Source organism: Euleptes europaea, chromosome 3 (genome assembly GCF_029931775.1).
Source record: "Euleptes europaea isolate rEulEur1 chromosome 3, rEulEur1.hap1, whole genome shotgun sequence".
Lineage (NCBI taxonomy): Eukaryota > Metazoa > Chordata > Lepidosauria > Squamata > Sphaerodactylidae > Euleptes > Euleptes europaea.
The window spans coordinates 119450131-119474260 of record NC_079314.1 but is presented as its reverse complement, the minus strand read 5'-3'; the positions used below and the strand labels follow the sequence as shown (position 1 = coordinate 119474260).

At 47.1% G+C, this 24130-nt stretch overlaps 1 protein-coding gene across 1 annotated transcript in view; it reads right to left on the bottom strand.

Moving 5' to 3' along the window:
• Positions 1-24130, bottom strand: part of EXOC4 (exocyst complex component 4) — a 471090-nt gene that overhangs the window by 414388 nt on the left and 32572 nt on the right. The gene's annotated exons all lie outside the window — the stretch shown is intronic.

The window sequence follows — 24130 nt, the reverse complement described above, 5'->3', positions numbered from 1 at the left end:
TATCCCAATGAGACTCAGTGCAGTTTATAAAGTATGAAGTCCACACAACAGCCTGCAGAGCCTGGCACATGTCAGATCTAGACCTTCCTCAAGGTTCCAGTTGTCTTCCATTCAACCTTATGATTGGTCTAAGAGTCCAATACAATCTACTTGAGTCAAGACAAGTCTCTGTTCTGATCTGTTAGATTTGTCCAGTAGCACCTTAGAGACTAACATTTGGGTGGGTATGAGCTTTCAAGAGTCAAAGCTTCATGTGTTCATGAATATTCAGCCCTTTCTTGAGGAGGGGCTGTGGTTCAGTGGTTAGAGCACCTGCTTGGCATACAGAAGGTTCCACGTTCAATCCCTGGCATCTTCAGCTCAGGATCAGGTAGTAGCTGATGTGAAAGTCCTCTACTGCAGATCCTGGAGAGCTGCTGCCAGTCTGAGTAGACAACAGTGATCTTGATGGTCCAAGGGACGGTTTCAGTATAAGGCAGCTTAATGTATGTGTATATAAGAACATAAGAAAGGCCATGCTGGTTCAGACCAAGGTCCAGTAAGTCCAACAGTCTGTTCACATAGTGGCCAACCAGGTACTTCTAGAAACCCACAAACAAGGCAACTGCAGCAGCATTGTCCTGCCTATGTTCCACAGCACCCAATATAGTAGGCATGCTCATAAGAACTTGAGAACATAAGAAAAGTCCTGATGGATCAGACCAAGGCCTATCAAGTCCAGCAGTCTGTTCACACAGTGGCCAACCAGGTGCTTCTAGGAAGCCCACAAACAAGACGATTGCAGCAGCCTTATCCTGCCTGTGTTTCACAGCACTTAATAATAGACATGCTCCTCTGATCCTGGAGAGAACAGGTATGCATCAATACATGCAAGGGCTCTCGAAGCAGCATGCAGAACACTCGAATACATCATTAACCATAATTTAAAAGAAATTTTAGAACTTCCCTTGTAAAAACTAACCATCAGACAGAGACCTATAAATTCACATTCAGCTTTAAATGCCAGCACTCAGACATCTCCCTCTGCTGCCAGTACTGTCCTCCCAAGAAACCACTTTGGCAGACACCTGATCTTTATTTGTAATGTAAACACACGGGGAGGCTGAGGCACGCTGACTTGCTCAAGGCCGTTGAGCGAGCTCACAGCTGTTAAACCAGGTTCTTCCCACTTCGGTCTCTTAACCTCTACATTGTATCAGCTCAAACATGAAACATGCCTCAGAGAGAACGGAAGGGTCATGATCAGATGTTACCCACTTCTGGAGGTACTTCGTGGGTAGAGAAATCGGCCAGGGCAGGGCTGACAAACTGGATGATTCCCTAACTGCGGGAAGACACAATGCCTGCGGTGTTAAAAGAAGCTAGAGTCCTGATGCGCGCAAAGAATCTAAGATTACAATATTACCAAATAAGGACCGCTTACTTCCTTACCTGTGTGTGCTAAGTGCCATCAAGTTACTTCCTTACCTGTGTGTGTTAAGTGCCATCAAGTCGCTTCCGACGCATGGCAACCCTATGAATCAATGTCCTCGAAAACATCCAATCTTTAACAGCCTTGCTCAGCTCTTGCAAACTGAAGGCTGTGGCTTCCTTGATAGAATCCATCCATCTCTTGTTGGGTCTTCCTCTTTTCCTGCTGCCCTCAACTTTTCCTAGCATGACTGTCTTTTCCAGTGACTCTTGTTGTCTCATGACGTGACCAAAGTACGATAGCCTCAGTTTAGTCATTTGAGCTTCTAGGGTCAGTTCAGGCTTGATTTGATCTATAACCCACTGATTTGGTTTTTTGGCAGTCCACGGTATCCGTAACACTCTCCTCCAACACCACGTTTCAAAGGAATCTACTTTCTTCCTATCAGCTTTCTTCATTGTCCAGCTTTCACACCTACACATAGTAATAGCCTACCTAATTATGGTTATCTTCTGAGTCCTTGCTTCGGGTGCCCCCGTCTTCTGAGATTGGGAGGGTAGCAACCCGGAAGGGGCCTTTTTGGGTCATAGCACCAAAACTCGCATGTCCACTTCTATGGCCGTCTTCCACCTTCTTCCACAATCTCCCTTTTGACTTGAAGTCAGCCCAGGGGGCCTTCTTTCATGAACCAAGCCCTAATAGAGATTTAGCTGGTGGGAAACTCCAGAAAGTTTTTCTTGACTTGCCGCCCCAGCTTTGGAACTCCCCCCACACACAAAGGTTCCAAGTGACCACTTCCATAAAGTCCTTCCACATTAGTATGAAGATCAGCCAAGACATCCTCCAAGTTAGAGCAATAAGGCATGGGGTGAAGTAGGAGGAGTAGCATCAAAATGTTGTATTTTGATTTTATAGTATTTTATTTTCTTGCTTTATTTACATCCTGCCTTTCTCCTCCATGGGGACCCAAAGCAGCGTCCATCATTCTCCTCTCCTCTGCTTTATCCTCACAACGACCCTGTGAGGTACGTTAGGCTGAAGGTGTGTGACTGGACCAAGGTAACCCAGCAAGCTTCCATGGCAGAGTAAGGATTTGAACCTGGGCTACCCAGATCCTAGTCTGACACTTCAACCACTATACCACACTGGCTGTCATTTAAGTTGTTGAGGTCTACTGTATTTTATTGACTCTTACTGCTTTAATTTATTTTTATTGTACCTTTAGCTCTTTACTGGTTTTATTGCATGTTACCGAATTGTAAATTGCCTTGGGAACTTCCAGTTGGAAGTATATAACTATACTTCTCCTGCACGAATGTAGCTCCCCAATGCTACATTGCCACAAATCAATCACTTTGAACTTTCAGGTATTAAAACACTTCTCTTCCTGCAGTAAGCAAGGAAGCAGCGGACGATCACATTCACAGGATCACATTCTTACCCACATGAACACATGAAGCTGCCTTCTACTGAATTAGACCCTTGGTCCATCAAAGTCAGTATTGTCTACTCTGACCTGCAGCGGCTCTCCAGGGTCTCAGGCAGGGGTCTTTCACATCACCTACTTGCCTCGTCCCATTAACTGGAGATGGCGGGGATTGAACCTGGGACCTTCTGCATGCCAAGCAGATGCTCTACCACAAACCCACAGCCCCTACCCGCTAGACCTTTGCCACTTGGGCAAAAGAGCAGAACCAGAACGGAAATAGGGCAGCACTACCGACTTAAGGAGGAGGTGTGCTGAATGGCAAACAGTCATTGGCTTGGGAAATTAAGGTGTGGGGTTCGCCAGCCATCTTCCAAATTTGTCCCATGGAACTGACCCCGAGGAACCAGGGGAACAGGCCAAGAATTTTTTAAAAGGAACTTGGAATCACGGAGGAAAGAGTGTGTGGTTTCCTTCTAAAGCAGCGGTATTGAAATTCAACGCCACTGTTCCATTTTTCACTTGTGTCACATGGATTTCGGGCCCCGCTCGGTTTTTCTTGTTTTAAAAAGCACAGCTATACACAAAGGCAAAAACTATTACATCAACATAAAACTCTCAAGCAAGCCTTGAGAAAAAGCAAACAGGGGAGTCAATCATTTACTGTGGTATTAAAGGGGGATGGGGGGGGCGAGAAGAGGCCAATGGACCTTTAATTTTCTTCTTTGGTGAAAAATGCACCCATCTTTTTCTAAAAATATTGCCTGCATGACACTTCATATTTGTAGAGACATGTGCTGGGGAGTTATGGCCTTGGTAACCCTGCCTTCGGAGTGATTGAATTCTAGAGGTAAACAGAATAGCTAAGGAGCAACGCGGAGTCTTTCTCTGAGACTCTTAAGAGCAGTGGCTATGCTCCAACAAACCCCATTTAAACTGTCTTTTCCTTCCCGATATTTCATTCTCCATTACTGCCCATTACCAAGACACTTATCTCCGAAGCAAAGCAATTCTAGTGAGCAAACATTTGTCGGCCAAAGAGATACTGGGCCCTCTTTGGGGACTGAGAACATCGGGTTTTAAGAGTGCCGGTTTAGACCTACCTTTGAACAGGGCAGTTTCCGACACCTACAATATTTCCACTCAGGCGGGCACAAAAACCATAAGAAGAGAAGATAAAGAGTTGGTTTTGCATATGCCGACTTTCTCTACCACTTAAGGAAGACTCAAACCGGCTTACAATCACCTTCCCTTCCCCTCCCCACAACAGACACCCTGTGAGGTAGGTGGGACTGAGAGAGCTCTGTGACTAGCTCAGGGTCACACAGCTGGATTCATCTGAAGGAGTGGGGAAACAAATCTAGTTCACCAGATTAGCCTCCGCCGCTCATGTGGAGGAGTGGGGAATCAAACCCGGTTCTCCAGATCAGAGTCCACTGCTCCAAACCACCAATCTTAACCCCTACACCACGCTGGCTTCCTGGTAAAATATGGTGATGGCTGCCAACTTGGTGATGGCTTTAAGAGGGGAGTGGGCAAGTTCATGGAGGAGAGGGCTATTCATAGCTGCTAGTCAAAATGGATACGAGTCATGATGCATCCCTATTCTCTCCAGGATAAGAGGAGCAGGCCTATTATATCAGGTGCTGGGGAATACAAGCAGGACAATGCTGCTGCAGTCGTCTTGCTTTTGGGTTTCCTAGAGGCACCTGGTTGGCCACTGTGTGAACAGACTGCTGGACTTAATGGGCCTTGGTCTGATCCAGCAGGGCTTTTCTTACGTTCTTATGTTCTTAACACAGGAAGGGTAATGCTGCTGCAGTTGTCTTGTTTGTGGGCTTTTACTTGTTTGTCAGGCCTTTACTTTTTCTGAAGTAGGGGTTTGGCAGTTGCAGGCCAGAGGCTGGCTTCCTGTCAAGGCCAGGTTCTGGCTGCTGGTCAAGGTTTTGTTCTCATGCTGCGAATCCTGTTTATCCTGTCTCCGTGTTATGGCTTTGATGCTGTGAGAACCGTTATCTCTTAGTAACCAAAGTAACCTGTGGTTTCACTGTGTACTGCTGCTTTCGCTTTGAATGCTTTTATATTGTAACCCATCTGCTTTACTTTTATTAACGCCCTCTCCTGCGTGAGAGGCAGTCAACTTCTTAAATCTGTCTTTTTGCTCCTAATAAATTAGCATTGCTTAGGTTCACCTGCCTGAGCATGTCTGTTTATGGGATGCTAGGGATAGACGCCTGAGCTGACACCTGGAGGCACCTGGTTGACCACTGTGTGAAGAGACTGCTGGACTGGATGGGCCTTGGTCTGATTCAGCATGACTTTTCTTATGTTCTTATGAGTAAGCCCGAAATATCTTCCCTGAGCTTGCATGGCTTTTTATCCCACCTTCTCCAGAAGGCTTTGAAGGACTACTCTGCTCAACTCGCTAGGGATTCCCAGCATGTGTCTCCTTTAACAAAGCACATCAAGATGCGCAGATGGGCCCCACAGAGAAATGTCCATCTGTATTCCAAATCCACAGGAAATGGGGCTGTATAGCGTGGTGTAGTGGCTAACAGCAGTGGACTCTAATCTGGAGAACTGGTTTTGATTCCCCACTCCTCCACATGAGCGGCGAACTCTAATCTAGTGAACTGGGCTGGTTTCCCCACTCCTACGCAAGAAGCCAGCTTGGGTGACCATGAGCTAGTCACAGTTCTCTTCGAGCTCTCTTGGCCTCAACTACCTCACAAGTTGTCTGTTGTGGGAAGAGGAAGGGAAAGAGATTATGATCACAGAATCAGCAATGCTGATTCTGTGACCTTAGGCAGATGATGAGAGGGAGGGCATCTTGGCCATATTCTGGGCATGGAGTAGGGGTCACTGGGGGTGTGGGGTGGAGGTAGTTGTGAATTTCCTGCATTGTGCAGGGGGTTGGACTAGATGACCCTGGTGGTCCCTTCCAACTCTATGATTATATTAAAATAAAATAAGAAAAATCTATGTTCTGAGGCCCACGCAAGAGTCCTAACTCTGTGCTGAAATGCAAGGCATTAAAAGAAGCAGAGGTCAAAACTGGATGTGTTTTCAAAATGAAAGATCATCGAATTTTAACGCTGGAAGGGACTACACACCCCAGTGTACCCCCCACACCCCCAGTGACCCCCCTATTCCATGCTAAGAAGATGGGCAAAAAAAATAATAATTCTGCCAACATGTCAGTAGTGATTTCCGAATGAAGCAAGAAATTGGGGGACAGAGAATCAGGAGGAATAGAGAAGCAAAGAGAAAATATGCACATATGCATTTTACAAATCTACAAATATATAGAAGAGCCCCGTGGCACAGAGTGGTAAGCTGCAGGACTGCAGTCAAAAGCTCTGCTCACGACCTGAGTTCGATCTCAACAGAAGTCGGTTTCAGGTAGACGGCTCATGGTTGACTCAGCCTTCCATCCTTCCGAGGTCAGTAAAATGAGTACCCGGCTTGCTGGGAGTAAAGTTTAGATGACTGGGGAAGGCAATGGCAAACCACCCCGTAAACACAGTCTGCCTGGTAAACGTCGGGATGTGATGTCACCCCATGGGTCAGTAATGACCCAGTGCTTGCACAGGGGACTGCCTTTACCTTCACCTACAAATATATAGATAAGCATTATGTATTCTAAACCATATATGTGGTCTATGTAGCCTTTATTGTAATATTCCTCCTTACAGATAAATGCAATATTTAAAAACAGCACCAATGTCCACACTGTAGTCATTAGCTGGTCAAAATGTTCACTTAGAAAAACCAGCGTAACAATTCAATGACTTATTTGCAGTGGCATGATGGGGGCGGGGGGAGCAGCTTTGTGCTTCCTTGGTGCCGTGCCCTACCTCTTCCAGTAATACCGCATGTTTAAAGATGTACTTTATATTCATGCCCTGTAAAACTTTCACCTTGCTTGTCCTCCCCATTTATCTCCATTTTACAGATGGAACGTGGTGTGCCACTTGTCCTAGGAGAGATAACCAAGGCTACATCACTACGTAAAAATAGAAACTCTGGAGCTGTGCAGAATCCCGGCTATGAAAACCACATTGTGCATGACAAGGAACTGAGCAAAATCCCGATTATTTCCTGTGAGAGTACGGCAAGGCCAAGACAGAAATCTGCAACATTTACGGCCGAGCTGGTGCTCTGGGAGCCAATGTGGTATAGTGGTAAAGAGCAGTGGACTCTAATCTGGTGAGCCGGGTTTGATTCCCCACTCCTCCACATGAGCGGCAGACTCTAATCTGAAGAACTGGGTTCGATTCCCCACTTCCCACACATAAAGCCTGCTGGGTGACCTTGGACCAGTCACAGTTCTCTCCGAACTGTCTACCTCAAAAGGTGTCTGTTGTGGGGAGAGGAAGGGAAGATTGTAAACTGGTTTGATTCTCCTTAAAAGGTAGAGAAAATCAGCATGTAGAAAACCAACTCTTCTTCTTCTTCTTCTAGTAAAAACCTGGCCTTTTTGTTACATTAGAGCTTGTTTAATATGTCACAAATTGGAGATCAGCCACTGGAGTTCCAAGATCAAATACAGTCCCCTGAAAATTAGCTTGCCTTCCAGTTGCTAATTGAGAGGCAAGAAGGGAATATGGTAGGAGTTGATGGCTGAACTAACAATGTATGACCAGCCCCCTTCGCAAACGGCTGCCAACCTGCAGGTGGTGGCTGGAGATCTCCCGCTATTACAACTGATCTCCAGCCGATAGAGATCAGTTCACCTGGAGAAAATGGCGGCTTTGGGAATTGGACTCTATGGCACTGAAGTCCTTCCCCAAACCACGCCTTCCCCAGGCTCCGCCCCAAAAATATCCAGGTATTTCCTTTTTTAAAAATAAATTTTTATTATTTTTTATAACATAACACAAAACAAAACATACAAATAATAAGAAAAAGAAAATACAAAAGAGGACTTACATAACAATTAAAGCTACTTATTATAATAAAAAGTTACAAAATTCATAGTGCCCTGAAAAACCACCACCCACCTTGATATAGTGTCCCAGGTATTTCCCAACCTGGAGCTGGTGACCCTACCTTCGCACTAGCTTTCCTTTAAAACAAGCTGTCGGCATAGGAGACTGTCTTCGAAGCTCTGAAAAAACCTCCAAATATAATCAAAACAGCTTGCCCAGAATTGGCAAGACACAATACAAGCTGAGTATTGCTCTCTCAATTCTGGATAGACACTGTGGGATGCCATCGGGCAGTTTTTCACCACGTTCTTCAAAGAGTGTATCCAAATCAAAGGACAACAAAAAAAAACATGGACGTGGTACTCTAAATCAGGGGTCCCCAACTTTTTTCAGCTTATGGGGCACTGTTGGAATTCTGAAGAAGAAGGGTTGGGTTTTATATGCCAACTTTCTATACCACTTAAGGAAGAATCAAACCAGCTTACAATCCCCTCCCCTCCCCACAAGAGACACCCTGTGAGGTAGGTGGGGCTGAGAGAGTGTGACTAGCCCAAGGTCAGCCAGCTGGCTTCATGTGGAGGAGTGGGGAAACAAATCCAGTTCACCAGATTAGCCTCCGCCACTCATGTGGAGGAGTGGGGAATCAAGCCCAGTTCTCCAGATCAACCACTCCAACATGGTGGACGCAGCCCCAAAATGGCTACCGCAGGAGGTGGGGCTGATCACAAAATGGCTGCCCCAGCTTACCTTCCGTCACACAGTGAAAGTCCTTGTGCTGTGGCGGCAGCTACTGCCAAAGCGACATTTTCAAGTATATGCACAGCCAACCAAGTCTCCATGCCCAGTCAGACCGATGCTGGGCAAAAGCCCCACTTGGCAAAAGCCCCACTTTCTAAAGACGCTTGGCAGGCGCCAGGAAAGGTGCCGTAGGTTACCACGGCACACATGGGCACCACATTGGGAGACCCCTGCTCTAAATAATAAAAGAAAAAGAACACAGAAACATCAGCGTGAATCTCTACGTCAGACAGACCCATGAGGGTAAAAGGCAAGAACCCTCCTGTTGGCTTCAGGAAGCATTTGAGTTTATCCTCCACAGACTTGCCTGTTTTCTGGGATCTAAAAGGTTTTGTGGGATCTAAAAGATGAAGCAGGCATGTTGGGAGGGCATCTTGGCCATCTTCTGGTCACTGGGGGTGTGGGGGGGAGATAGTTGTGAATTTCCTTCATGGTGAAGGGTTGGACTAGATGACCCTGGTGGTCCCTTCTAACTTTGTGATTCTATGATTCTATTGCTCTAAGCAGGAGCCCCGTGGCGCAGAGTGTTAAGCTGCAGTACTGCAGTCCAAGCTCTGCTCACGACCTGAATTCGATCCCGACAGAAGTCGGTTTCAAGTAGCTGGCTCAAGGTTGACTTAGCCTCCCATCCTTCCGAGGTCAGTAAAATGAGGACCCAGCTTGCTGGAGATAAAATGTAGATGACTGGGGAAGGCAATGGCAAACCACCCCATTAACATTGTCTGCCTAGTAAATGTCGTTATGTGACGTCAGTGATGTGACGTCACCCCATAGGTCAGGAATGACAAGGTGCTTGCACAGGGGGACTACCTTTGCCTTAAAAAGAGAAGCCGCAGTTACTGCAACTACAAAACAGGAATAAAAAAAAAGAAACAGCGATAGCCTGCTTTAAAATATGAACGTGGGTGAGAAAAAGATTATGGGGAACAGTTTTCACTTTGTCCAACAGAGGACAAGCAGCAATAGATTAAATTACAGGAAGGCAGATTTTCATCTTCAGACAATCTTTTAGAGAACGTCGCAGAAAGACAAATGATGAATAAATTAGAGCACAGAACATGAAGCTTTCCAGACAGTTCACTGGGCAATTTATTCCTCGGTCAGATAATCAAGCCAAGACAAACAGAGGCTGTAGACTTTAACAACTCTGGCTTCAGCTTATTGAAATGAGCTCTCCCTAGCTATTAGCTCAGTTGGTGGAGTGCTACGGAATGTGTAAGAACATTCCAGCTACTCAGAACCCCGAGGATTGTCAGAACTCACTGGCCTCTCGTAGCTTAATGAATGGAATTAGAAGAGATTGCAGAATCTCTTGGTTGTTAAGGAACTGTCAGAAACAGAACTACTGACTCCTTCCAATTTTGATTACTGTATATACCCGTGTATAAGCCGACCCGCGTATAAGCCGAGGTGCCTAATTTCTCCCCAAAAATGGGGGGAAATTAGGCACCCGCGTATAAGCCGAGGGTCGGCTTATAACCCCTACCCCCCAGCAGGCTTACCTTAGATCCAGGTGCCCAGGCAGGCAGCGGCGGGGGCCCCCCCCAGGAGGCCCCGCAGGCCGCTCCTAGGCCGCTCCAGGCCCGGCGAAGGCGGTGGCGGCGGCGGGCCCCCCCTGTGGCCCAGGAGGCCCCACCAAGGCGCTCCTGGCCGGGGGGAGCCACGCGCGCCCAGCGGGGGCGGCGGCGCAGCCTTCCAGCGGCCGCAGGAGGCCCTCCCAGGCCGGTGCCGGCCAGGAGGAGCCGGGCGCACCCAGCGGCGATGGCGGCGCGGGCCTCCAGCGGCAGCAGAAGACCTTCCCAAGCCGGTCCTGGCCGGGTGGAGCCGCGCGGGGGCAGCAGCGTGGCCTTCCAGCGGCCGCAGGACACCCTCCCAGGCCAGTGCAGGCCAGGAGGAGCTGGGCGCACCCGGCGGCGATGGTGGCGCGGGCCTCCAGCGGCTGCAGGAGGCCCCCCCCAGGGCGCTCCTGGCCCTTCCCAAGCAGGTCCTGGCCAGGGGGGCGGCGCGGCCTTCCAGCGGCCGCAGGAGGCCTCCCCAGGGCGCTCCTGGCTGGGGGAAGCCGCGCAGGCCCGGCGGCGGCAAGTTCCCCCCTACCTCCTCCCTACCTCCCTCCTCTACCGTATTGACCCGGGTATAAGCCGAGGCCGTCTTTTTCAGCCCTTTTTTTGGGCTGAAAAACTCAGCTTATACGTGAGTATATACGGTATACGCACACTGTTGCAAAATCCATCTCTCGGGGGTTATTTAATGCAGGGCCATTTGAACACATGAAGCTGCCTTCTACTGAATCAGACCCTTGGTCCATCAAAGTCAGTATTGTCTACTCTGACCAGTAGCGGGTGTCCAGGGTCTCAGGCAGAGGTCTTTCACATCATGTACTCGCCTAGTCCCTTTAACTGGAGATGCCGGGGATTGAACCTGGGACCTTCTGCATGCCAAGCAGACGCTGTGCCACTGAGCCATGGCCCCTCCACCCCAAAAGAGGAAGTACACATGAACACATGAAGATGCCTTATACTGAATCAGACTCTTGGTCCATCAATATCAGTATTGTCACCTAAGACTGGTAGCGGCTCTCCAGGCAGAGGTCTTTCACATCACCTACTTGCCTAGTCCCTTTAACTGGAGATGATGGGATTAAACCTGGGACCTTCTGCATGCCAAGCAGATGCTCTACCAGTGAGCCACGGCCCCTTCCACAAGACATTGTGCAAGAACTACCATAAGATTTCTTTCCTCCCAAAAAGGGTCCCCAGGGCAGATCCCCAAGATGGTTTTTCACCTCTGCTGCGTGTTGCTGCATACGAAAATCAGAAAGAAAAAGGCTATCTGATGCAGCCATTACAGTCCAATTTGCAGATGGGATAGGATTTGATCAAAGGAGATAATTTTTAGGAGGGGGAGTGCTGAGATCTACCTACCCCTATGTTGTGCCAGCAGAAATGCAATATGCGATAAGGTCATGCTGACCCAGCCCTAGATCAATTTGAAAGTATTTTCTCTAGTCTTTTTGCTCATGCAAGACCTATTGTGTGAGTGGAAATGTTCTGTGGGATCCAGCCTTTAGTATTTCTTCTTAGTCCCTGGGGGAAGGGGCGGGAGACTGTGCCATTTGACACATAAAAGACACATGGACACATGAAGCTGCCTTATACTAAATCAAACCATTGATCCATCAAGGTCAGTATTGTCTACTCTGACTGGCAGCTGCTCTCCAGGGTCTCAAGCTTTCACATCAACTCTTAGCTAAGTGTGGTATAGTGGTTAAGAGGGGTGGTTTGGAGTGGTGAAGTCTGATCTGGAGAACCAGGTTTGATTCCCCACTCTTTCACATGAGCCGCGGAGGCTAATCTGGTGAACTGGATTTGTTTCCCCACTCCTACACACGAAGCCAGCTGGGTGACCTTGGGAAAGTTACAGCTCTGTTAGAGCTCTCTCAGCCCCACCTACCTCACAGGGTGTCTGTTGTGGGGAGGGGAAGGGAAGGTGATTGTAAGCTGGTTTGATTCTTCCTTAAGTGGTAGAGGAAGTCGGCATATAAAAAACAACTCTTCTTTTTGTTTTTAGGTAGAGAAGCTGGGGATTGAACCTCAGCCCCTCTGCATGCCAAGCAGATGCTCTACACCACTGAGCCACAGCCCCTCCCTAAGACAACCAAGTTTCTCTGGCAGGGTTTTGTACTCCATTACCCATCAGCTCTTGAGCATTTTCTCTCCTTTCATCAGCATTTGATTAGTTCACTAGAGACAAAATTATAAGCCCATAAAACAGAGCTTGAGCAACGATCCAAATTGCATCGCTCGTCCAGAAAATATTTCGGGCAGCTGTACTCGAGGAAAACGAGAGGATCTCTCATAGCAGAAGCCTTAACAAATTAGCTTAATAAAATCTCTCCGAAGTCCCTATGGCAGAAGGTGGCTTTTCATTAAAATTTCTCTTATAGATGACACTGGCTACAAATCTGACATCTTTCCACACAACTAAAAATGCAGTTCGTAAATCGTTATGAACCCTTCCAAGCCCATTATGAAAGCTTCAACACCATGAAGGCCAATTCTCCCACAGGATCCAAAATAGATGTGCAGCCAATGGAAGCCGGCTCCTGCATTCCAACACAGTCTGTATATGTCAGAGGCCAGGAAAGTAGTCTGTTACTGCGACCAGTGCCACCATTTGGAAGCAACAGAGGACTGAACAACTCACCTGTTAGAGCCAGAGACAAGAAAACGATGCTTCTCCTTCAGCAGGAAAAAGGCATCAACGTTGGACAAAGACCACCACATTAAAAATGTTCATGTATCACTGGAAAAGACAGTCATGCTAGGAAAAGTTGAGGACAGCAGGAAAAGAGGAAGATCCAACAAGAGATGGATTGACTCAATAAAGGAAACCACAGCCCTCAATTTGCAAGATCTGAACAAGGCTATCAACGATAGGACATTTTGGAGGACATTGATTCATAGGGTAGCCATGAGTCGGAAGCGACTTGACGGCACTTAACACACGTGTGTGCTTGACGGACACTCCATAAACCCACGCGATAAAAACGAGGATGCCGGCTAGCTATCGCTCCTCCACCACCTTCATTAACGCCCGTTTTTTATTTAATAAACCTTCATCAGCCAAATGAATGGTTGTTATTACTTGAGCTAACAGCCAAAATGATAATGCTCCAGAGAGATATCGGTGCTCGCCGATGCATTAACGAGAGGAGCAGAGGGGTCGGGGTCAAGCACGCGTCGATGCAAATGAGGCGGGTGGGTGGTGCTGGGGGTTCGGCGCAACAGCCGGCTTCAGATAATGGAATGTACAAGATTAAAAGGGAAGAGATGAAGTTATTGATAAGCATATTAAAGGAAGAAAAGGCGATAAGGCGGCACAAAGGGAAAGAAATCCTCCGCTCCTGCGATTCCGCTTTCAAGATATCTTCACATCTGGGGGATGAAATTAACAAAACAAAACTTGAACAGGATCAGAAAAATACGGGATTAGAAGCAATAATGAAAACGCTGGCAGAGTATGACGATGAGCGCTTCTGCGATCTATTTCACACTGGGCGCTCTGAAGCGGTCTATGAGCTTCCATTATTCCATAAGAGGGTCTCGCTAAGAACTAAGCCCATTCGGCCTACAGGGAAAACTGAGGAGCGAAGAGTGATGAGGCGCATGCTTTAGAACCAGAACAGAGGTTCTGGGGAATACAGGCCAATCCCCAGGTTGTCGTTGAATTCACAGGGACCTGAAACTTCGCATGTTACAAACCAACCACAGATTCTTTTCTAGCTGCTGAGGGGAAGATGAAGAAGAAGAGGAGTTGGTTTTTATATGCCAACTTCCTCTACCACTTAAAGGAGAATGAAACCAGCTTACAATCACCTTCCCTTCCTCTCCCCACAACAGACACCCTGTGAAGTAGGTGGGGCTGAGAGAGCTGTGACTAGTCCAAGGTCACCCAGCTGGCTTCATGTGGAGGAGTGGGGAAACAAATCCAGTTCACCAGATTAGCCTCCGCCGCTCATGTGGAGGAGTGGGGAATCAAACCCGGTTCTCCAGATCAGACTCCACCGCTCCAAACCACTGCTCTTAACCAATGCACCCTGCTGAGAAGCCATCTCTTAACTAACAAATACTACAGCGGCACAGGCAACCACATCGACAGCTCTTTCTACCAGGGCCATACATATGTACCCAATGTGGCTTGAAAAGCCACATGGATCCAGCACGAGAACCAGAGGACAGCTGGGCACAGTGCCCCACTCTTGGAAGAGGTTTGAAGTGTGAGGAGAAGAGCAACAGCCGGAAACTGGAAGGGTAGGGGGACACAGTTGGGAGAGGCTGGGAAGAAATGTTATTGTATGTATGTATTTATATTTCACATTTCTATCCCACCCTCCCCAGCCGAAGCCGGGTTTAGGTCAGTTAACAACATTAAAACCATAATAAAAACCATAATATTCATACAATAAACCCAATAAATATAACTATAATAAACAATAGAAGAAGAAGAGTTGGTTTTTATATGCCGACTTTCTCTACCACTTAAGGGAGAATCAAACCAGCTTACAATCACCTTCCCCTCCCCACAACAGACACCCTGTAAGGTAGGTGGGGTGGAGAGAGCTCTAAGAGAACTGTGACAAGCCCAAGGTCACCCAGCTAGCTTCATGTGGAGGAGTGGGGAATCAAACCCAGTTCTACACATCAGAGTCCACCACTCTAAACCACTGCTCTTAACCACTACACCATAATGAAAACAGCATATGGTGTTCAATTAGGAAAGTAGCCACCGAGAGGCTTAGCAGACAGTTCCCCCCAAGTTCGTAAGATGGACAGAATAACCGGGGGTGGGGGGAGTTAGTGAGGCCAGCATGGATGACATCCACGGCTGTCCTCAATTGTAGGCCTGGTGGAACACTCCATCTTACAGGGCCTGTAGACCTCTTTAAGGTCCCACAGGGCCCTGATGTTACTGGGAAGGGAGTTTCAACAGGCCACCAGGTTAGTGGGAACTTAAGAATATAAGAAAGGCCACGCTGGATCAGACCAAGGCCCATCAAGTCCAGCAGTCTGTTCACACAGTGGCCAACCAGGTGCCTCTAGGAAGCCCACAAGCAAGACGGCTGCAGCAGCATTATCCTGCCTGTGTTCCACAGAACCTAATATAATAGGCATGTTCCTCTGATCCTGGAGAGAATAGGTGTGCATCATGACTAGTAGCCATTTTAACTAGTAGCCATGGATAGCCCTCTCCTCCATGAACATAAGAAAAACTATGCTGGATCAGACCAAGGCCCATCAAGTCCAGCAGTCTGTTCACACAGTGGCCAACCAGGTGCCTCTAGGAAGCCCACAAGCAAGACGAATGCAGCAGCATTGTCCTGCCTGTGTTCCAAAGCACCTAATATAATGGGCACACTCCAATTAGGAAGGGAAGGTGATTGTAAACCGGTTTGATTCTCTTTAAAGGTAGAGAAAATCGGCATATAAAACCATGGTTTATACTGGTTGGCCACTGTGTGAACAGACTGCTGGACTTGATGGACCTTGGTCTGATCCAGCATGGCCTTTCTTACATTCTTAAAAACCAACTCTCCTTTTTCTTATTAAGGCATCTGCCTGTAAACGTGAAATCCCCACTGTAGAAGTAATGTTAAGATCACAACATCTCAATTTGAACCATAGGGAAGCCTTCTGGACTGTCTCCTGATCATAAGAACATAAGAAAGGCCATGCTGGATCAGACCAAGGCCCATCAAGTCCAGCAGTCTGTTCATACAGTGGCCAACCAGGTGCCTCTAGGAAGCCCACACAGGAGGCGACTGCAGCAGAATTATTCTGCTTGTGTTCCACAGAACCAAATATAATAGGCACGCTCCTCTGATCCTGGAGAGATTAGGGATGCATCATGACTAGTATCCATTTTGACTAGTAGCTATGAATACCCCTCTCCTCCATGAACATATCCACTCCCTTCTTAAAGTCTTCCAAGTTGGCAGCCATCACCACATAGGAACATAAGAACATAAGGGACTCCCTCCCTGGGGCAGGAAGTCCCACAATTTAACTATGTGTTGTGTGAAGGAATGAAAATGAAAATTCTCAAATGAAGAAAAGATCAAGTATTCCAAGTTGTCGCAAGTAGCCACAGAAGACCTGCATGCAATTAGAAAGTCTCGGAAGCGGCACCTTCTGCAACCAGGCGGGGTTTCCTCGGTCACTGGAAGCAAGAAAAGCTCCTGGACAATCCTGCTGATTTCCGCTTTCTTTTCAAGGCAGCCAAACAGAAAAAGACAGCTTGACCGAAAGCGGAGCGAGAAGAAAACTTGCCGGGCTCCAAGAGCTGCCGAGTCAGCACAACCATTGAGAACAACCTAATTTGACTGCAAGCGAAGCTCCCCATTCCGAACAAATTACCTTAGGCTAAACACTGCCAATCGAATGTTATAGCAAATGGATGTCTTCACCTGCTCACTTCCAGAAAGGAAACAGAAGGTGGCAGCAACGCAGGCTTCGGTCCAAGAGGCAAAGATCGAGCTCCGGGGAAAACTTTGAGTGCTAGTATTATTCACCTTTGCAAACAAAAGCAAAGAGCTCTGCACTCTTATTTTTTTTGCAGACGCAGGAAAGCCACAACAACAGCTCTTAGCATCACAGAGCTGGCGATCCGACCAGAAGCCTCTCTCTCACCCAGAAAAACAAGCGCCACTGCATATGGACAAGGCAGGGGATTGACCGGAGAGCTCTTTGCCCCTCCCCAAGGCGAAAAGCAGGAAAATGAATTACACAGGATATAAAGAGTTTCAGAGGGTAGCCATGTTGGTCTGCAGTACAATAGCTGGATTCGAGTCTACTAGCACCTGAGAGACCGGGTTTTTGGGGGTATAAATTTTCGACGAAGGAGGAAGAGGAAGAAGAGGAGGAAGAGGAGGAACCTGCTTACAATCTCCTTCCTTTCCTCTCCCCACAACAGACACCCTGTGAGGTAGGTGGGGCTGAGAGAGTTCAGAGAGAACTGTGACTGGCTCAAGGTCACCCAGCAGGCTGCATGTGGAGGAGTGGGGAATCAAACCCAGTTCTCCAGACTAGACTCCACTGTTCAATGAGCAATGAGGATTCCACCCTCTGAAAGAGACACCATCAAGGCCACCTGCAGAACAGCAAAGGATGCTCTCACGGGGCCAGGACAACAGAGCGTGGGACATTTTTTCTCTCAAGCTGCTTTATAAAAGGACTCATTTCCCAGCTTCAGTGTCAGCTGGTTAACAGGACGGGCATTATTGCAGATGGTAACTGCGACGGCATCCCAAAAATTCTCACGGGATTTCTTCAAGGAGCTAATATGAAGAACTGCTAGATTCGATGGCCCAGGCTAGCCTGATCTTGTCACATCTCAGGGGCTAAGCAGGGCCTGGTTAGCATTTGGAAGGGAGATCGCCAATGGAGTCCAGGCTCACTACACAGGGGCAGGCAATGGCAAAGCCCCTCTGAACGTTTCTGGCCTTGAAAACCCTATGGGGTCGTCATAAGTTGGCTGCCACTGGACGGCACTTTTCCACCACCATCACAGATTTTAGTCTAGTAGAACCGTAGAAACGAACAAGATTTTCGGGGTATAACCTTTCGAGAGTCAAAGCTCCCTTCATCAGATACCTTTGATTCTCGAAAGCTTATACCCCCAAAATCTTGTTGGCCTCTAAGGTGCTAATGGACAGAACAGTGACTAGTCCAAGGTCACCCAGAGGGGCCGTGGCTCAGTGGCAGGGCATCTGCTTGGCATGCAGAAGGTCCCAGGTTCAGTCATCAGAATCTCCAGTTAAAGGGACTAGGCAAGTAGGTGATGCGAAAGACCTCTACCTGAGACCCTGGAGAGCCATGGAAAGGGGTTGTGGCTCAGTAGTAGAGCATCTGCTTCGCATGCAGAAGGTCTCAGGTCAATCCCTGGCATCTCCAGTTAAAGGGACTAGGCAAGTAGGTGATGCGAAAGACCCCTGCCTGAGACCCTGCCGGTCTGCTAGACCAGTGGTTCTCAACCTGGGGCCATATGGCCCCCAGCGGGGTCCCAGGATATTCCAAGGGGGCCACAGGTGAAAATTATGTAAATGGGGGGCCACGGCACAAGACTAGGGGGCCACAGAGGGAGGTGAGAAGTGAAGAAAACAGAGAAGTGACCGGAAAAAAAAGAAAAAAGAAAACAGAGAAGTGAAGAAAAAAGAAAACACAGAAGCAGAGTGAACAGAGAAGGGACCGTGCTTCCCACTGGATAGATCGCCATGCGCACTCTGCGGCAACATCGCTTCCGCTTCCTTTTCCCTCCCACTTCCGCACTCCACTGCTGCATGCACCAAGCTGTCCGCATCTCGTCTGTCATGGGCAAGGTGCGCGGCTGCAGCAGTGTTTGTGGGAGTGTTTGTGGGGTGCTGCTTCTTCATGCAAGTGCAACCCTGAGTCCACTAGGGGAGCTAAAGAGCAGGGGTGTTCCATACAAGGAAGAAAAAGCACAGAGTTATTGGAAGGCTTGAAGCTGCAGGGAGCTGCAGTTTTCTCTTGGGCTGATTTATTGCCCTGTGATGTGATGACATTGGTCTGATTCCTTGAAAAGGAGTGACAAGCAAAAGTTTTATTGAAGCTGTGACCACGTGCTGACTCTGTATCTAAACACAGTTTTTGTTTTGGAATACAATTTGTACCTTCAGTGGACTGAAAACCTAACACATGACTTCCTTCATTGCACTTCGATGCATCGTTTGCAACGGTGGAATTTTGTATCGCTGTAATCTTGTGCAACGGTGGTAGAGGCTTTGTTTTCCCTTGTATGTGAGCATCGTTGTTTATTAGCGTGTTGTATTCCCTTTTTGTGGGGTATTTTTTGTACATTTCAGTTTCCCAATAAGAACTGCATGTGTGCATTTTGTGTGGCTGTTTATGCTTCTTTGTTCCTTGGCTATTTACAAACAAAATATTTAAATAGCTACCTTTCTACTGGTAGGACAGGGGGGTCGCAGGAAGGAAACAAGATCAGAAGGGGGCCACGGTGGGAAAAAGGTTGAGAATCACTGGAGTAGACCCGCTACTGGTCAGAGTAGACAATACTGACTTTGATGGACCAAGGGTCTGATTCAGTAGAAGGCAGCTTCATGTGACCCTGAGGTTCATTATCTTGGGACCAAGGCACGATTCACCTTGGTAAATCTGCAGAAGGGGCTACCCTGACTGCTGACGGGCTGAACGCCACAAACTGCACAGGTGCTGAAGAGATCGGCATGGCACCAGATTCAAATTCTGAACAAAACATTGAGGGGGTCCATTTAGGAACTCCCGTGTAAATGATTGGCTGATTTACGTTAAGTCTGACTAGGCAGATCCAAGTCCATAACAACTTATGGACACCAACAAGATGTTTGGGGTATAAGCGTTTGAGAATCAAAGCTCCCTTCGTCAGATATCTAACATCAGGTATCAGAGGAAGGGAGATTTGACTCTTGAAAGCTATACCCTGAAAATCTTACAACGTGGTGCAGTGGTTAACAGCGGTGAACTCTCATCTGGAGAACCGGGTTTGATTCACCACTCCTCCACATGAAACCAGCTGGGGGACCTTGGGCTAGTCACAGCTCTCTTAGAGCTCTCTCAACCTCACTTACCTCACAAGATGTCTGCTATAGGGAGAAGGGGAAAAGACTGTAAGCATGCAAGTTTGATTCTCCTTAAAAGGTAGAGAAAATTGACATATAAAAACAAACTCTTCTATTATGCATGGTAAGGAGAGAGTTGACAGGGAGAAGCTTTTTTCCCTCTCTCAAAATACTAGAACGCGGGGTCATCTGCTGAAGCTGAAGGGTGAGAAATTCCAAAGAGATAAAAGTATTTATTCACACAATGCATAATTAAATTGTGGAACTCCCTGCTCCAGAATGTGGTGATGGCTGCCAACTTGGAAGGCTTTAAAAGGGGAGTGGACATGTTCATGGAGGAAAGGGCTATTCATGGCTACTAGTAAAAATGGCTACTAGTCATGATGCATACTTATTCTCTCCAGTATCAGAGGAGTAAGCCTTTTATATTAGGTGCTGTGGAGCACAGGCAGGACAATGCTACTACAGTCGTCTTGCTTGTGGGCTTCCTAGAGGCACCTGGTTGGCCACTATGTGAACAGACTGCTGGACTTGATGGACCTTGGTCTGATCCAGCATGGTCTTTCTTATGTTCTTAAGGCTTTAATAGGGGAGTGGACATGTTCATGGAGGATAGGGCTATTCATGGCTATTAGTCAAAATGGATACTAGTCATGATGCATACTTATTCTCTCCAGAATCAGATGAGCATGCCTACTATATTAGGTGCCGTGGAACACAAGCAGGATAATGCTGCTGCAGTCGCCTTCTTTGTGGGCTTCCTAAAGGCACCTGGTTGGCCACTGTGTGAACAGACTGCTGAACTTGATGGGCCTCGGTCTGATCCAGCATGGCCTTTCCTATGTTTTTAACACAGGAAGGACAATGCTGCTACAGTCGTCTTGCTTGTGGGCTTCCTAGAGGTACCTGGTTGGCCACTGTGTGCACAGACTGCTGGACTTGATGGGCATTGGTCTGATCCAGCATGGCCTTTCTTATGTTCTTAAGTTCTTGATCTCTAAGGTGCTACTGGACTCGAATCTATCTGTTCTACTGCAGGCCAACACAGCTATCCTCCAAAGCTGAGTTTGAATGATAATCACATATTTGCAAAGTTCACAGCAACCCGGTACAGAACTCCCTTCAGACAATTTCTAAAGATAATCTCTGCAAGTTTTAAGCTATGTCAACACAGCCAGCCTATAAACACTCATTTTACTTCATCTAGCTTTGCAGAAATACCATCCATCACCAGAAATACCTTTGCTTCTTTGCTCCTGCTCCTGGGGAAAAGGTTGCCTTTCTTACATTAATAAGTCTTTCCAGAATTAATCATTGTACATTAGAACCAGCTGGAGTGTTTTGAGTGATAATGAAACCAGTAACAAGCCATCTTCAGACGTCTTCGCCAAACAATAAGGGAATTAAAATTTCAATTTAAATTCAGAGGTTGGAAACACGCTTCAGTGGCAAAATTACTTCAATTAATGTGAGTGGAATACAAAGGACAGACTGCAGAAATGCGAGGGGGCAACCAGAAATTATGCCATTAATGCGCCTGCATCAACCCCACACAATGACTGCAAAGGTCTAATTTAGATTGCATGTATCACAAAGCTACAGGCAACAATATTTATCAGCTCCCCCGTTTCAATGCAAAAGATATCAGAGTCTTTGTCGGATCATTTTTGGGGGGCTTCTGATAACCCAACAGCTGTTTACCTTGAGGACAAAGGACGAGGCGAATCCAGAAACATTAGCGCGTCCCTGACAGTTTAATAATTATTTTATACACTGCTCAGATTGTGCAATAAAGGAGAATGGAATCACCCAACAGCAAGAGCACAATTACAGCATCGTTCTTATGTGGAGAGAAAGGCCAAGGAGCTCTTTGAAGCCAAGGAGCTCACTGAAGATGCATTAAACATCCTGCTACCGGGGTGGGGGGAATAAGGTGAAAATAAAATAGCGGTACTATTGTAACAAATGGGAACTGCGAGTCCACACAGAAATATGGCTGTAATTGATGGAGTAGGTTTGTGTTCCTGAAAATTAGAGATGTTTAAGCCAAGCCCCTATCAATCCAGGTAACTCAAAAGGAATAAACTATCACATTTCCTTTCAGATTAAAAAGCTATAGAGATGCTGAGTGAACATGGGGGGCTGGTTTCAGTTGGCACAACCACAGAAGATGGTATGGGTCAAACTCTTCATACCAGTTCCACGGCCCTGATCTAAACAGATTTACTCATTGAGAAATCCTAGTTCAAGGACAGCTTCCTTCCTTGAAGGGATGGTGTAGTGGTTAAGAGCGGTGGTTTGGAGCAGTGGAGTCTGATCTGGAGAACCAGGTTTGACTCCCCATTCCTCCACATGAGCGGCGGAGGCTAATCTGGTGAACTGGATTTGTTTCCCCACTTCTACACACGAAGCCAGCTGGGTGACCTTGGGCCAGTCACACTCTCTCAGCCCAACCTACCTCACAAGGTGTCTGTTGTGGGGAGGGGAAGGGAAGGGGGTTGTAAGCCGGTTTGGTTCTTCCTTAAGTGGGAGACAAAGTCAGCATACAAAAACCAACTCTTCTTCTTCTTATCCCTGGTACAGGTAATAAGCATGATAGGTTAACAAGATACACTGTGCCGGTTTTTATTCCAAGGTATCTTATTTAAATAGTAGCAGCCTGATAGTGCAGTCTGGCCTGCTTTTGTCAGAGCTTGGAAGTTAAGCAGGGTTGGCCAAGGGTTAGTACTTGGATGGGAGACCACCAAGGAAGCCCAGGGTCGCTACACAGAGGCAAGCAATGGCAAACCGCCTCTGTTAATCTCTTGCCTTGAAAACTCCATGGTCCTTGGGTTGCCATGAGTTGGCTGTGACTTGACAGCACACAATTATTATTATTTAGCTTGTATTAATTATGAAGAAAAACACTTTCAAATTCCTTCTCTCATCCTTTTACGGCGTCTTCTGGTTATCCTTCCCACAAATTCTGAAAGTGGTCACCCTACCTGGAAGCAGGACTGCCCATATAACAAAACGTATCCCAAATAACTTCAGGTTCAAATAAGATTGCATATTGGGACAAAAAATCCCAACTTCACATATACACTGATGGGATCTGTGCTGGCAGCGACAGACCAAGAAAGGGATCTTGGGGTGGTAGTGGATAGCTCAATGAAGATGTCAACCCAGTGTGCGGCTGCTGTAAAAAAGGCAAATTCCATGCTGGCTATAATTAGACGAGGAATAGAGAATAAAACTGCTGATATCATACTGCCCTTGTACAAATCTATGGTGAGACCACACTTGGAATACTGTGTACAGTTCTGGTCACCACACCTAAAAAAGGATATTACAGAGCTTGAAAAGGTACAGAAAAGAACAACCAAAATGATTAGGGGACTAGAGCAACTGTCCTATGGGGAGCGGTTAAGACGCTTAGGGCTATTTAGCTTGGAAAGAAGGCGGCTGAGGGGAGACATGATAGAGGTCTATAAAATTATGCATGGTTTGGAGAGAGTGGACAGGGAGAGGTTTTTCTCCCTCTCCCATAATACTAGAACACGGGGTCATCTGTTAAAGCTGGAGGGTGAGAGATTCAAAACAGATAAAAGGAAGTATTTTTTTCACACAACGCATAGTTAAATTGTGGAACTCCCTGCCCCAGGATGTGGTGATGGCTGCCAGCTTGGAGGGCTTTAAGAGGGGAGTGGACATATTCACGGAGGAGAGGGGTATTCATGGCAGTTAGTTAGAATGGATATTAGTCATGCTGCATACCTATTCTCTCTAGTATCAGAGGAGCATGCCTATTATTTTGGGTGTGGTGGAACACAGGCAGGATGGTGGTGCTGCACTCGTCTTGTTAGTGGGTTCCTAGAGGCACCTGGTTGGCCACTGTGTGAACAGACTGCTGGACTTGATGGGCCTTGGTCTGATCCAGCAGGGCCTTTCTTATATTCTAAGAGACCTCAGCATCAATTCTAGAACTGACACATTTAAACTAAAACAGGTATTTAAAACATATTCATTGGTTCTTGTAGGTTTTCCGGGCTGTGTAACCGTGGTCTTGGTATTTTCTTTCCTGATGTTTCGCCAGCAGCTGTGGCAGGCATCTTCAGAGGAGTAACACTGAAGGACAGTGTCTCTCAGTGTCAAGTGTGTAGGAAGAGTAATATATAGTCAGAAGGGGGTTGGGTTTGAGCTGAGTCATTGTCCTGCAAAGTATTAAAGGTAATGTGCAAATCATTGTCCTGTAAGTATCAAGATAATGTGCTAATGAGGGTGCGGTATGTTAATGTGGAACCATTACAGGAAGCCAGCTGGGTGACCTTGGGCTAGCCACAGCTCTCTTAGAGCTCTCTCAGCCCCACCCACCTCACAGGGTGTCTGTTGTGGGGAGAGGAAGGGAAGGTGATTGTAAGCCGATTTGAGTCTCCCTTAAGTGGTAGAGAAAG